Source organism: Phascolarctos cinereus, unplaced genomic scaffold, assembly GCF_003287225.1.
Source record: "Phascolarctos cinereus isolate Bilbo 61053 unplaced genomic scaffold, phaCin_HiC Scaffold_1;HRSCAF=81, whole genome shotgun sequence".
Lineage (NCBI taxonomy): Eukaryota > Metazoa > Chordata > Mammalia > Diprotodontia > Phascolarctidae > Phascolarctos > Phascolarctos cinereus.
The window spans coordinates 160,004,375-160,020,488 of NW_027555514.1; the positions used below are offsets into that span (position 1 = coordinate 160,004,375).

At 38.8% G+C, this 16,114-nt stretch overlaps 1 protein-coding gene and 1 long non-coding RNA gene across 7 annotated transcripts in view; one reads left to right on the top strand and one right to left on the bottom strand.

Annotated features, from left to right (window-relative positions):
* Positions 1-16,114, top strand: part of FRMD4A (FERM domain containing 4A) — a 767,521-nt gene that overhangs the window by 517,141 nt on the left and 234,266 nt on the right. The window lies entirely within an intron of this gene.
* Positions 1-16,114, bottom strand: part of LOC110217333 (uncharacterized) — a 184,954-nt gene that overhangs the window by 9,962 nt on the left and 158,878 nt on the right. Inside the window, exon 4 of the long non-coding RNA XR_013486809.1 lies at positions 11,405-11,479. This is a non-coding gene — a long non-coding RNA (uncharacterized LOC110217333). The remainder of the gene's footprint in view (positions 1-11,404; positions 11,480-16,114) is intronic.

Genomic DNA, 16,114 nt, shown 5'->3' on the forward strand with positions numbered 1-16,114 from the left:
GAATTATTGCTATGATAAGCGATTTCCCTGTTTTTAGAGAGAAACACTGGCATTGAAAGAACAAGATAGTATACTTAAGAGAAACAGAGAATTAACTTGTTTTTTTTAAATATAACAAAATTTATTTATAGCAGCTCTTATTGTGGTGGCAAAGAATTAGAAATTGAGAGAATGCCCATCAGTTGGGGAATGACTGAACAAGTTGTGGTATATGAATGTAATGGAATACTATTGTGCTATAAGAAATGATGAACATGCTGACTTCAGAAAAACCTGCAAAGACTTTTATAAACTGATGCTGAGTGAAATGAGCAGAATCAGGAGAATGTTGTACACAGTAACAGCCACACTGTGCGATGACTAACTTTGATAGACTTGGCTCTTCTCAGCAATGCAAGAATCTAAGACAACTCCAAAAGCCTCATGGTGGAAAATGTTATCCACATGCAAAGAAAGAACTATGGAATCTGAATGCAGATGGCAGCATACTGTTTGCTCTCCTTTTCCTTTGTTGTTTTGTTTTATTGCTTCATTCTCGTGGTTCTCCCATTAGTTCTAATTGTTCTTTACATCATGACTAATGGGAAAATATACTTAATATGAATGTATAAGTAGAGCCTATATCAGATGGCAGGCCATCGGGGGGGGCAGGAGAAAGAGGGAGAAAATTTAAAACTCAAAATCTTATGGAAGTGAATGTTCAAAGCTAAATAAATTATTTTTTTTAAAATTATAATGAAATATATTGAGCAAGGCATCATCTTAGGTTAGGGCAACTAGGTAATGCAGTGGATAAAATGCTGGGACTGGAGTCAGGAAGGCTCATCTTGAGTTCAAATCTGTCTTCAGACACCTACTAGCTGTGTGACCCTGGGCAAGTCACCTAACCCTATTTGCCTCAGTTTCTCATCTGTAAAATGAGCTGGAAAAGGAAATGGCAAACCACTCTAATATTTTTGCCAAGAAAACCTCAAATGGGGTCATGAAGAGTTGGACACAATAGAAAATGGCTAAACAACATCTTAGGTTCTAAAGGGGATACAAAGATGAATAAAATAGATGCTGACCCCAAATTTTCTGTATCTTTTAAAACCCAGATGCATAAGAAACCATCTCTACTATAGACTATATTGCATGTGTCTTGAACGTAACAATTGCTTTAATGTATGTTTGTTGAATGCCTGAACAAGATTCCCCTTAGCAAGACTGACCATGCTAGCTTCCAAGTCATACCTTTCTGGAGGAGATAGTTCATCATTTCAAACTGGTTTTTGACCAGTATTCAACCAACAATTTTTATATATTAGAGTAGAAGAAAACATACACATGTAGCAACAATATCTAAAAATGGATTAGCACCAATTATGTGCCAAAACTAGTTGCTAGAGACATAAATTCAAGAGCTAGATAATCATTGCTGTCAAAGCGCTTAGATTCTATTGGAGGAATTGAGTTCTATTGAACTATAATACAAGACAGCATTTCATATGTGCCAGAAGAAGAATACAAAGATGGAGCAGTAGGATCTCAGAGGAGTGAAAGGTAGCTTGGTAGTTAAGAAAACACTAGGTATAAAAGTGTGAGACCTTACATAACTCATTTAACTTAGCAAGACAGTATAGTGGATAGAGTGCAGAATCTGGAATCAGGAAAACCCAAGATCAAATATTGCTTCATACACTAGCTGTAATCCTGGGTAAATCACTTAAACTGTCAGAGCCCCCATTTCTTTTTCTAAAAAATAAGGATGTTAAGACTTGATGTCAGGTCTAAGGTGCTTTCCAACTCTAAAATCTTGGTAAGGTATAGTGACCAAAGTGCTGGCATTGGAGTCAGGAGACCTAGTTTTACATCCTGGTTCTCCTACTTACTACCTGGGTGACCTTGGGGAAGTCACTTCATCTCTCTGAGCTTCAGTTTCCTCATCTATCAAAATCAGGAGGTTGGCCAAGCTCAGCCCCAAAGACAATATGAGAAAAATGAACCTCCCTACCCTCTTTGGAAAGATGGGGGGCTGTGGGTGTGGAATATTCCATTTACTGTCAAATTCAGATGATGTATTGATTGGTTTTGAGAAACTTCCTCCCTTTTCTCCTATTCCACTTCTTTTCTTATCTTTTGTTACAAGGGATGACTCTCTACATAAGAAAAGAGAAAGGAATATATTTGGAAATGAAGGTAATATAAAAACAAAAGTTATCAATAGATATTTATAATTTTAAGACTGATTTTGAGAAGCTTTTCTCCCCCCCCCCACCAAAATGGAGTCACTTGAACTAGATGCCCTTAAGTTGTTGCCAAGTTCCAAATCTATGATCCTGATCCTAAGAAGTGGAATTTGAGCTAAGCCTTAAGGGATAACTAGGATTTCAACAGATGAAAAAGGGAGGGTGGGAGGCAGGGGGAAGACATGTTGGTATACAAAAGAAAGGTGCTTGACACATGTTTCTCTCCAAAGATACCAGAGACTCTAAATTGCTATATCTAATGGCCTTTCCTCAATCCTCATCCCCTTCAACCAGCAAGAGAATTATTTTTCCAACTTCTAGCCATTCTGCATGACACTCCTCAGCTTGGGAATGTGACCCAAGCGAGGGCAAATCTCTAGAATTCTACCATCTTTCTGGTTTTCTCTTCTATGCCAAATGACAGCAAAACCTCACCGCCCAACTTTCTCAAATTGTCATGTTCCATTCTTTCTCTGACCCTTTTTTTTCTTACTTTAGTCTTCTCTGATTATAGATGCCACTCATTAATAATCTATCAGCTTACTGCACCATTAAAATTGTCCAGGGAGTGGGAATGGTGATATTAACACCAGCAGCTTATTTATATATCTTCATTGCCTTTCTCTCCTTTCATCTCCAGAGAAACCTGTTCCTTTCTTGCTTCCACTGTTCTCATCAGGAAGTCAGAAAGAGGGAAATAGATAATGCTGAGATGATAGATAAAGAAAGCCAGAGTTCTTACATATCCTTTCACTAGGAGCCATAGCTCACTCATTACTGTCGCACTCATGCTAGACCTCACTAAGTAGAATGTACCAAGAAATGGTGATGCCATTGAAAGTACCATGCAAAGTTCTTTATTTTTTCTCCTTTCCCTTACCTCCTTAAGGAAGAGCATTCTGTCCTCCATCCCTAGCTGGAGCTTGCCAGTTATTGAATTAATGAGGTGAAAAGGAGTTGATCTATCCATAAGAGGAGGTGATGTAGAGGTGTAGCATCATTACTCATTCAATAAGCATTTAAGTACCTGAGTTCTAACTTAATACCTGACTAGCCAGAGTTCTTTAGGTTGCAGAAAGTCTCTGACACAAGGGTCCCACTTACATAGCTGCCTTTTCACATATCATTCTGTGTATTCTTAGGTATTATTTGCAACTGTCAATCAACAGGTTAAACATTTAATAATCAGTTACAGTAGAATAAATAGTTACTATGTGCGAGGCATTGTGCTAAGTCCTATGGATACAAAGAAAGGTAAAAGACAGTACCTACCCTTGAGGAACTCATGATCTAATGGAGGAGACAATATGCAAATAACTATGTACAAACAAGTAATATACAAGATAAATTAGAGATAATCAACAGAGGGAAGGATATGTGCATGGAAGGTACATATAAATATCGTTAAAAGACACTTTGCCTCAGCATTGCTGAGCTTAGCAAATTGAATAACACCTCCACCCTTGACCTATTGGGAGAGGCCAGCTTGGCATAGTGTATTAGTAGGTTGGAATTGGAGTCAGGATAACCCGAGTTTAAATGGTACCTCTGAAGACATACTGGCTGTGTTACCCAAAGTTATTTAACCTCTCTTTTTTTGGTCTCTTTTTCATCATTGGTGTAATCAGGATAAGAACAGCACCTACCCCACTGAGTTCTTGTGACCTGTGTAAAGCACCTGGCAAAACGTAAAGTGCTAGTTAAATATCTGCTATTGTTATTATTTCCTTAGCTTCATTAAGCTATTTGTACTTTGATTTCACTTTCAGCCTAGCCCCTTAAAATGTCTGTTAGAGTTAGGAAGACTTTAAAAAAAAGGAAGGATTAGGACCTTGAATTCCAACTGTCTGAGAACTTCCTGTTTACAGGGCAGCTTAATCCTAAAGATTATATCTATAGGTGGTGTTCACTGATTGAATGGAGACTGTGGAAGAGTTTGAACTATAAGGTCACAGTATAGGGAATTGAGCCGACTGACTTTGGCAAAGAGAACAGGAAGAATAAAGAGGGCCCTGCAAATGCAGTATGGTGGTGGGAAAGGAGGGAGAAACTTTAGGATTTCCCAGCAACAGGAATTTCCATGCCCCAAACAGGAAATATATACTTACATGGTTAACTATGCTTGGACAAAAGGGATGAGGTCACATACCAACTCTTGAGTCATGGGTGGGGAATGTAGGAGGCAGTGACTAAGTATGTTTGTGGCCAACATTTAATGTTAAATAGGTCCCTGCAAGGATGAATAGAGTTTGAGTTGGGCTTAGAGCACCAGCTAACCTGTTTCCTCAAGGGACAAATTGCGAATACCAAGTATGTACATTATAATGTGTTCAAGTTCTTCTGCACCCTTGAGACCACCTGGTAGAAGAGCAAAGGGGAGAGCTAGCCTTGTTTTCCTCTTCATAATATCTGTATACTGTACCTGGATCCTTCCACTGATTTTCATTCCTGTCTGCCATGTTGATTCTCCTCTACTCTTTGACTTTGAACTTGTTCAGACCTAACCCCATTTCCCCATTAACCTTTGCCTCGATGATTTGGGGGCTTGGGTATAATCAATCCTATGATCACCAGAGTTTAAAGCTGGAACAAACTGCTTTGCTCAAGTGGACTCTATGGGAGTCCATTCAGTTTGACACTTAACTGAGCACCTGCTACATGCAATGTGCTGTGAAACTGTTTCCCTTAACTATTAGCAAAACAACGCTGGGGCCTCCAGACTTCAAAATGTCAGTTACAGGTCGAAATAAATAACGCAGGCAGCTTCCTATCCTAACTTTAACCTTACAGAGAAGCCAACCGATAAGAAAACAAATTTTCCCCAATTTATGCAAGTTCCTGAAAAACTACATGGAAATGAAATTTTTGTAAACTGAAGCATAATAATAACTGAACATAACATAAACATAACTGCAGTTTAACTGAACCATTTTGTGACTCCTGTTTCCTCATCTGTAAAATGAGGGGGTTGGGACTCAAAGGTCTTAAAGGTCCCTATTTATCAAGGTTATCTTTAGGTCTGGTTTTACAAATTAGATTCAGGGGTCCTTCTAACCATACCCTAAATTTCTCTGCCTGCTTAGTAATGACTCCAAAACTATTTTTATCCCATAATAAGAGATAAAATGGTTAAAAAGCTAATGACTAGCTGAGGTGAAATCTGACAAATTATTTCACACACAGTTATCTCATTTTATAGATGAGAAAACTGAGGTTTATTATGGTTAACTCAGGGTCACATAGCTAAATGTACTGGGGAAAAAATGAGAGTAGAGAGCCACTACTTAACGATTCCTTCAGTAAATCCATTTGTAAAGCAAAGCATTATTTGGTAATGTTACCCCCTCTTCATTTGTCTGTTAGTTTTCTTAGAGTCAAACATGCTTGCCTAAGATTTTATCATTGTCTATGGTGTACACATAGTTCAGTTTGCATTTGGCTGATGGATGAAGGGTTTGTCTATCAGAAGTCCTTCATCCCATTTTACCTTCTAAGCCTAAGGATTTATACTAGAGTCACAGGTTGTTGTTGTTCAGTCACGTCCCATTCTTCATGACCCCATTTGGAATTTTCTTGCCAAAGATACTGGAGTGATTTGCCCTTTCCTTCGCCAGCCCATTTTACAGATGAGGAAACTGAGGCAAACAGGGTTAAGTGACATGCTCAGGGTCACACAGTTCATAAATGTCTGAGGCCACCTTTGAACTCAAGTTTTCCTGACTCCCCACCCATTGCCCTATCCACTGTGCCATCTAGCATGTGATCTGAGTTCAAATTCCAGCTCTGTCCCTTAATGGATGTACGAAGAATCTTTCTAAACCTTAATCTCTGTCTGTAAAAGAAGAGAGCTGGCCTAGATGATTTCTTAGGCCCCTTTTACCTCTGAATCTATAATTCAGTAATCCTATGATCTAAACAGATCATCTCCTGATATTTTCAGGAGTACTGTCCACTGCTTTTTCTATTACATAGCTGTTCCTCCCAATTGCCTAATGGGACTGATGTTACGGGATCATAATTCAGGATGGGGAAAAGAGAAAGAGGAAGAAACCTGGTGATGCTGCAGAATACAGATGAGCATCCAGATAAGCAAAACAACCTCTAAACATTGTCAAAGCTCAACAATTGCCCCTCACCCTTCTTGGAGATGAAATAGAAACCAGACTTTGAAGGTTGGAATAGGGCTGCATTATTAATGTCTCTGTCTAATAGTCTAATATCAGCTCTCTGTAGCAAACTGCATTACAGCAAAAGTCTCTGCAACGACTTGGTATTGTTGGTATTATATGGGAAGGTGAGAATTGAAGGCATGTGGCATCCATTCTACATATGTTGGTGATTTTTTGTGGGGGAAGTAGGGAGGTAGGTATTCCCCCTAACTCTTGAGCTCAAGTTATCACAAATACATGTTGCTGGCTGTTTCCCATTATGGGCTGTATCCCTTACAAAGTACCTCAGTGTACTAGCCAGATGTTGTAACACAATGGGACAGACTTTTTTTTTTTGACATTCAAATGAGTTCCATAGTGTTCTGCAAAGCTGAGAGAGAACATGTGGCTAGCATGGGTTTCTGGAATGCCAGCAATCTTTGAAGATTCCCTGGAGAGCCAAGTTCTCAGGAAATGCTTGATTGCCAGTTTAGAAATGGTAAAAAAAAAAAATCTAGCTTAGGAAAGAGTTTTTGAAAATTCACTTGAAATCTTTTTACTTGACAGCAATAGACCCATACAATGATACTTCAGTTAAAAAGGTTTCATAGTACTTAAAAACATATGGCTACATTAAGCTGGAATGGTAAAATTATGTTTAAGAATCATTTTACTTTCTGAACAAAAAAAGTATCCAGGTTGTCTCATCCTTTAATTCACAGGACTTGAAACTGGAAGGAACCTTAGATATCATCTAGACCAGTGGTGTTAGGAGAGCCACTACATCATAGATAAGGATCCCTGAAGGGTGCATCCTGACTTAGAAAGCTGTTTTCATATTATCTTTGTTTTATTGTATTTTTTGTTTATTTAGTTAAATATTTCCCAATTACATTTCATTTGGTTTGGGCTGCACTCAAGAGTGCTGTGAGCTGCATACAGCCAGCAGTGTGCTTGACAACTTTGATCTAGGTTAACCCCTTCATTTTACAATTGAAGAAACTGAGGTAAGAGAGATCAAGGGGATGAAAGTTCAAACAGATAATAAGTAGTCAAGACAGGAACTCAGTTTCTCTAGCCCAAATTTATTTCTTCTTTCCACTATACATGGTCTCCTTGTAATAACAATGCTTGTACAGCAATGTTTCATTTAATAATAATAAATATATCATTAAGTTAGTATCTGTATAATTCAAACAGAATATTTAAGGACCCAGATTGCCCAGACAATAACTATTCTACAGTTTGTTTTGCACTATGGACAAAGTTTTGGTCACAGCAATGTATGTAAGTCACTGCTTCCCAGGCCCTCAAGTGCTACCCTTGTATTAAAATGATATATTAAGTTTCACACATGTGGAAAGCAGCAATTACATTAATAACTTACAGTTTCTTAGCTTATTAGATTTACAAATATCTGCTCACTTAATTTCTTTTTGACCAGCCATTGTTAAGGTAAACAAGGTGAACCCTAAGTGAAATTGTGAAGTTGGTCCTTTTCCCCAGTGGGGCCAATTCCCCTCTCTTACCTTTAGATACCTAGTACCTTCCTTCTGCCCCTCCCTCTCTGCTATCAAACCAAGAAAAGATTTATCAATTGTTGGCATTAATCGATCATAACTTCCTGTGAAGTAATTTGTCAGATTGTTACCTCAGCTAGCTTTTTAAACATTTGATCTCTTACTATGGGATAAAAAGAATTTGGGAATCATTAGTAAGCAGGCAGAGAAATTTAGGGTATAATTAGAAGGACCCCTGAATCTAATTTGTAAAACCAAGCCAAAAGATAACATTGATAAGTAGGGACCTTAAAAACCTTTGAGTCCCAACCCCATCATTTTACAGATGAGGAAACAGGAGTCACAGAACGGTTCAGTTAAATTGTTCACAGCCCACATAGCTGCTATCTGAGGTAGTATTTGAACCCAGAGCTTCACTCCAAGTCCATGGCTCTATCTATTAGGCCATGCTCTCTCGACTTCTAGAGACATATTCCTGGAACTTTAGGGGCTAGGTGAGCACCAAATCGTCATAAGCTCCTTCCAAAACCAAAGACCTTCCTTCAATTTCCCCAATCTCAGGATAATTCAGGTCCTCTACAGCATTCTCCTAACTTTCATTTTCCATTCTTCTATCTTTGCCCCAAATTTCCCAGAGCTCCTTGAAGTTTTAGTTAATATTTAATTGACTTTAATACCCTAACCTCCTTTTTTTCAAAGTTCTAGAAAGCATCCAATTGTATCTAATTCATGTCTTTGTAAACTAGTTTGTTTGAACAAAGAGTGTTTTTGAAGTGTATCCCCCATGTTAACAGAGGTTACTATTATAATTATTTTCCTAGCCACCAAATTTTATTTCACTGAAAAACTTAGGAAGCCCAAATCTTGCCATACTTGAAATTTAATCATTGGAGAAGTTTCCAGGTATTTCTGATTGACATTCATCAAACACATGCAAGTGTCTATAATTGGCTTCATAATTCATTGAATAGTAAAAATTGTTGTCCTTAGGGATAAATATCAATTGAAGGTTTTATCACATTAGGAGTCAATTCATTTCTGATCCTCATCCTACCTAAAATCAATATTTATTATTTATCATTTCTTTCCTGGCAGTAATGCAGTTGGGGTTATATTTAGACTTGTTAGTTGTACTGGCTGTTAGAAAAGAGTACGGGGGCAGCTAGGTGGCACAGTAGATAAAGTTCGGGGAGACTCATTTTCCTGAGTTCAAATCCAGCCTCAGACATTTACAAGCTGTATGACCCTGGTAAGTCACTTAACCCTGTTTACCTCAGTTTCCTCAACTGTAAAATGAGCTGTAGAAGAAAATGGCAAACCACTCGAGTATTTTTGCCAAGAAAACCCTAAATGGGGTCATGAGAAATCGGACACAACTGAAAAATAATTGAACAACAAGAGTACGAGAATGACAGACTTCTACCCAGAACCATCCTCTGCAGTGGAGAGAGTATTAAATTATGCGTTCAGGAGTACAGATTATGGAAGGCCATGAATGAAGGCAATAGGGAACCACTATACAGTTCTGAAAAGGGGAATTGAGCAATAAGATTGGTGTTACGGAAGCTAAGTCTGGCAGCAATGTGGAGGATGGAGACATTATAGGGAGGGAATATTACAGTAATACGGGTAGATGCCAGCTCAAGGGTAGGAACAGTGTGGATAGATTGGAAGGAGGAGGCAAAATTTGACAAGACTTGACAACATTGAATTTGGAAGGTGAGGGGTGAATAACCTGAGTAAATGAGAGTGCCGGTGACAGCAAGAAAAGAATTAAACAGTAAGAGAACCCAATAATGAGAGGAAAGGTACAAGGGAGTACATTCTAAGTGATGTGAATTATAAGTTATGAGGAAGGGAGAATTATTAAAGCGGGGCACTTCTGATTTTATTTTAGTTTATTTTCTAAACTCTTTCTTCCTCTTATTGCTCAGAGATTCTTAACCAGGGATCCATCACCTTTTTAAAAACAATAGATAACAATATTCCAAAAGAATTGTTTCTTTGTAGTACCATGCTTTTATGCATTTAAAAAGCATTATTCCAAGGAGCCCATGACACAAAAACTTTAAGAATCTCTCCTCACAGAACCTGCCGATTCATGGGCTAAAGTAAGCCTTCATTTCCACTGCTTGAACAAAATGATGTGAGAAAGTCAAGCACCTTTCTGCTGCTCACTTCTGTTGAAGGTACCAATTTCCTTGTGATATTTTGCTCAACCAAGGGTTGTCAGGGTTTTTATAAATCTAAAGAAATCACCTTCTTGAGATTTCCTGAGTCAGGCAGCATCTCCTGGCTTTAAGAAGCCATCAGTCCTGCTTTATGTATCTGTTTCATGCCGGCATTACCTGATGAAGGCCATGGTATTTGCCACCAAGCCAAGATTTCTTTCTTTACCTGTCCCAGCAAGATGCCTCCATATGAGATGAGTCTGATGTGGGACTGAGCATAAGATAATTGAAAAGCAGGAGGGCATGGTCTAATAGTTATAGAGTGAGCCCTGAAGCCACAAAGACCTAGGTTTACCTCTGAGACCTATTGACTGTGTGACTGTGGAGAAGTCACTAGAACATCTCCATGTTCTAAGCAACTCTCTAAGACTGCTAAATTTCAGAAAAGGTGTTAACCTGCTTTGGTAGTGGGAATTTCCTCATTTGGCAGTTCTTTGTACCACAGAAATCACTAGTCCAAACCCTATCCTTATGTTTGTTTCTAAGCTTCTAATGTTTTATCTTCTTAGAGAAAGGACCATAAGTGTAAATGATTGTATATGTCACTTAGCTAAAGCTGAAGTTAAACATACATTAAGTACGTTTTCACTGGTTAATTTTAGCATTTTACATCCCAAAACTTCTTCACAATTTTCTTAGTAAGTTTGTTGTAAGTATGGTGGAATTGCTAGGCAAATTAGGAGAATTACTCTGAAAATAATTCTTCATAAATTTCATATCCATAGTAATTTGTACAAGTGTTAGTTAGAAAATAAGGAAAGCGAGGTCCAAAAAGAAAAAAAAAGAAAAAGAAAACGATTTTACTCATGTCCCAGCACCAAAGCCATACTTATCATTGTCTTCTGTTCAGTAAATTTAATAAACATTTTTAAGAGTCTAGTGCATGTGAGATTTATTTGGTTTTTGCAGCATAATAGACTGTGTAGTAAATGAAACGAACAAGTCTCTGCTCTCTGGGAGTTTATCTATCTAAAGTAGAGAGCTGTAATCCAGAAAATAAATAATTGTACAGAATACACTTAACTATTACAACAAAAGAATTGTGGCAGCCAAGAGACAAACGATGTGGCATCATATGAAGGGCATTGAAACTTAGGATCAGAAGACCTGAAACATACTGACTCCCACCAACCCTTAGAGGCTGGGTGATCCTGGGCAGTTAACCTCAATTTCCTTGTCTTTAAAATAAGGTTAGTTATGCTTACACAATCTACCTCTTAAGAATGTTGCATGGAAAGTATTTTGTAAACCTTAAAGTAATATAGAAATAGACTCACAGTTACTGTGGAAGCATAGGCCTCCTTTTCTCTACTAAAGAAGTGGAGTAAGCAGGAATCTCCTTGAAGAGACCACTAAAGGAACAAGGATACATAAATTATTTTGCCAGTCTGCCACATAGGGGCATCCCTCGCATATCCTTTCTAAAAGTGTAGGTTTTCACAGAAGCCCCCAGGAACATTCCCAGTCTAACAATAGCATTAAACATAGAAGAGGTTTTATCGAGAGACAAAGATAGAAACAGAGATAAAGACAGGGAAAGGGAGAGAAGGGAGATGGGAGGAGGGAAAGGGAGAGCAGGGAGGGAGGGAAGGAGAGAGAGATAAAAAGAGAGAATGAGAGTGAATCTGAGGAATATGAGGGAGAGAATATGAATTCATATCTAAGCCCAATGAGTCAAGAAAACTCTTCCTGCCCTTTCACCTCCCCTCTCCCTCTGTTCAAAAACTCAGATCTTCTCATGTTAAATCTTTCCTTCATTAACTTTGAAACACAGAAAACCAAAAATCATATTATCTTGCTTTGCCATAATCCACTGTTATTCAGGGTCTGTTTTGAAGGTTATTTCTCCTGGGCTAAAAACATCATGGTGTATGTCCTCCATCCATGTACAGGCTATAAGCTAAGACTAACTGGCTGTATTGTAATTTGTTTTCTGAAGTTAAGCTAAGGAGGAGGTGGTGGAAGGCTAAGCAGAGATATTTAAAAGGTGAGATTGAAGTCTGTGTTGCCAGCAGGGGAATAATACCTTTTGTGTTTCGATAGCACTTAACTGTCTCTCGAACTCATTCAAATCACTTGCGTTTAATAGGCACCTTAGAAATATGTCATATGGTAATATAGCTCTGCCTTACCTCCCTGTTCCCTTCCAATGGGGCCTATTTCCTAGTCTGTTCATGTTCTTTGTAATGCTAGAGACTCTGTTCCCTGGACCAAATTTATTAATGCCTTTCAGAAAATTCACACACATCAATTTAACATGATCTCTATCCCCTGAGGGATGAAGTCAGTTTCTTCAGAAGTTTTCCCCTTCTAATGTTGGTGTTTCAAACTCTGGCATCCTTTTGATTACTCTAAAATTGAAATTGTAAAGGTAGGAGGAATTGTTTTTCTTCTCCCTTTCTCTTCTTCCTGGAATCCTCATGCAGGACATTCCACCTTCCAATTCTGTGCCTTTACAATGACTGTCCCCCATACTTGGAATGTCATGTTCTCTCCCTCCTTAATTATGTCTCTGGGCTTCTTCCTCAAGACTTGGCTCAAATTCCAGCTTCTTAGAAGATGCCTTTCCAGATTCCCAGCACCCTGTCCAACCTAGTGCTTTGCCTCTGAGATTACTCCCCATTTCTTGTAATCCCAGGGTTTGATTTTTTAAAAAAGTTTGTTCATTGAGGAGTCCTTATCTACGAGTGTCATGATTTATTAGAGAGGGACAGCATGATAGGAAGGAGACACCAATGCCTTGGCAGTCAAAAGACCTGAATTAAACTCTTGGAGTTATAGTCAAGACTTGGGAACAGCCCTGCCTTCAAGGAAATTACATTCTAATGGGAAAAAAGGGACATAGAGTGGTGACCAGAGAAGGACACTTTGGCCCTGAAATGACCAGGATGGCAAGTGGGTCCCTAGGGGAGAAGATCAACACACTCTTTCTAGGAGCAGTCGCAGAACTGACTTAATATTGGTTCCAGAACTGAAAAGGGTATGAGAGTAGTGGATGAGAGAATGGGCTTCAGTCTTTCCTCTATAATAAAGGGGTAGATTGGATGATCACCAAGATCCCTTCCAGCTTGAAAGTCTGAGCTTGACCTAATTTACCGATTTTTCTTTCTTGTAAAAAAAAAAAAAGGAAATTAACTGTCCTGGGTAGGTATTTTGAAACTAATCTGACCGGTTTGTTTATTCTCAGAGAAGTGTTTTTCTCCTGATATGAATTTTTTAATCATCTGGATTTATAGTTTGACATGCTATTCCATTAAAAAAAAATGGAAAGGTGTTTAGCAGTTTCTTTGAAAAAGCAAATGATCAAACACTTTGAATTTCTGTGTATTCCTTTTATCCCGGTCTGTAGGCTTTGGGACTCTGGAGTTATGAAAAACAGGGTTTCAGGGCCTCAAAACTCTTGCAAATGCCTTTTCTAGACAATGCAAATACCAGGAAAAGGGAGAACTGCTATGGTAGCTTATTTGCAAGCACTCTCTTGGATACACCCAAGTCTGGTAGATAATTTCACTTCTTTTAGGTGCTAAGGCAGGAAGACAAGGAAGGAAGAAAGAAGTGGGGAATTTTACAACAGGAACTGAATTTAAAAAAAAGGTACAGGACATTAGTGACAAGGGGATTTGAGGGAAAACCTTACAGTGAAGCAGTTCCAAGGTTTTTTGAGTTCAAACACAGTATTTGCCAGATATCCACAATATGTCAGTAACCCTTAGGTCCCTAATCTTTTTAATGAAGAATAGCTTCTTTAAGCAATATTCTTAGGACATAGCTTTTTGATGAACTATACATATATATGTATGTATATTTTACAATGTTGCTGGAGAGATTTTATAAACCAAGTCATTTGTAGAAGGAGGGAAGGAAGGAGAAGGGAAGAGGAAGGAGAGAGAGAGAGAGAGAGAGAGAGAGAGAGAGAGGAGAGAGAGAGAGAGAGAGAGAGAGAGAGAGAGAGAGAGAGAGAATGACAAAGAGAATGAGAGTGGGGGAGAGAATAAATCAATAAGCATATGTTAAGTGCCTAATATGTACCAGGCATTGTCCTACACACTAGGAATACAAAGACAAAAATTGAAGAGTCTTACCCAAGGAGGATTCCAGGAACTTAAATTCTGAGGGAGATAGTATGTTCATAAGTAAGTATAATAAATGAATGAAAAAATATGTTGGCACTGTGCTGGAGATACAAATACATAAGCAAAGACAGTCCTTGCCTTCAGAGTGGGGAGGAAGGGACACAACACACACAAGAGATGGTGATGAGTGAAGAACATTTTTGCCCAGAAAGTTACCTGGAAGATGAGTGGGGCCCCAGGAGAGTAGATTGATACACCCTTGGCAGAGTTGATTGAGTATTGGTTCCAGTACTGCAAAGGGGGTGGGAGTTGTGAGCAAGGTGTGCTTTTGCCACAGAGAGGCATCTGTCAAGAAGATGGCTGGGGAGTAGGGAGTAATGATGAAGAGTTGCTGGAGCATACCTGAAAAAGTGGGCCAGGTGAGGCATATGGCAGTCAAAGCAACAGAGCTCCCAGTGGGAAGTTCAGGAAATAAAAAGATTAAAACTGTAGGGGCTGGCAAGGGCAGCTAGGAAAAAAAATAGATTTGGGAGAGGTGGGGAAGACTAGAGTAAGAATAACATTATATTTTAAGAAGATAATTTCATCATTAGTTGTTGGGAATTAAGAAGATACTGGTTTTGGACCTGACCTATGATTTCCTCCTAATGAGGAAATTCCTCTCACAATGCAGATCTACAACTTTTTTACAAACTAGAATTTTAGAGAGTTGTCTCAGGGCACTGAGAAGATAAGTGGTGTGCCTCACAACCAGTATGTATGAGAAGCTGGGATTGAACCCAGGTCCACTCATAATACCATGCTGCCTCTTCTTAATACAGTAGAAAAACCAGATGATAATTATTGGTCTCAAGAAGCCCTTTGCAGGGAAGCTGCTTGTGAACTAGAATTTGGAAGAAAGGAACTTGAGTAGTTCCTTTAACTTTCTGTCACTAGAACATTGCTACAATAAGTTTATCAAATTAACTCTTTGTCACTTTGTTGGGGAGGGAGGGGGGAGCAGGAAGGAAGAACCTGGCCCTGCAGGGATGAAGCTTGAACTAAGAATAACAGAGAGTGGAAAAAAGAGAGAGAAGCACAGTGGTGTCAAACTTTGGAGGTGGGTGATCGGGCCAAATGGGGGCAATATTTACAGAAGGATGAGGACACTGCATTGGAGGTCCTCTCTGTGCTGTAGAAGGGAACTCTGAGGGCTAAAGGTCTGACTTTTACTGGCCTCTCCAAAATTTGTTTAGTTGCATTAAACCACATGTGATAGGAAGAATGATTTTCTACATGAAGTAATTTGGAGCTAGATTCAGCTAGGTGGCATAGTGGATAGAGTACGAGACCTGGAGTCAGGAAGACTCATCTTTTTGAGTTCAGATTTGGCCTAAGGCACTTATTAGCTGTGTGACCCTGGGCAAGTCCCTTAATCTTTTTTTGCCTCAGTTTCCTCATCTGTAAAATGAGCTAGAGAAGGAAATGACAAACCACTCCAGTATCTTTGCCAAGAAACCCCAAGAGGGGTCATGAAGAGTTGGACTCAATTGAAAAATGACTAACAACAATGACAAAACAACAAAAACTTAACGTCCCTCATCCCAAAGCAATATGTGTTACAAAAGAATGGGAGCTAAATCTTGCTGCCCTTTAAATTTCTAGTCTAGTTGTTTTGAATATTGAGTTACTTGAAGTCTTATTTGTAAATCATGGAAGCTTTCTGTCTTCTGCCTCCCTTAGTACAGGCTGGAATTCCGTTCTATGACTGGAAATGCCAGAATGAAAGGCTTTGCCCTTATCAGTTATTGCTGTGACAGAGAAAGAGGACCTTGGGACCAGACCATGATAGAATCAAAATGGTTAATCAGGAAGCCAAAGATAAATGAGATGGAAAAAGAGTACCTAGTTGCCTTTGAGTTCAAGTAACCGGGA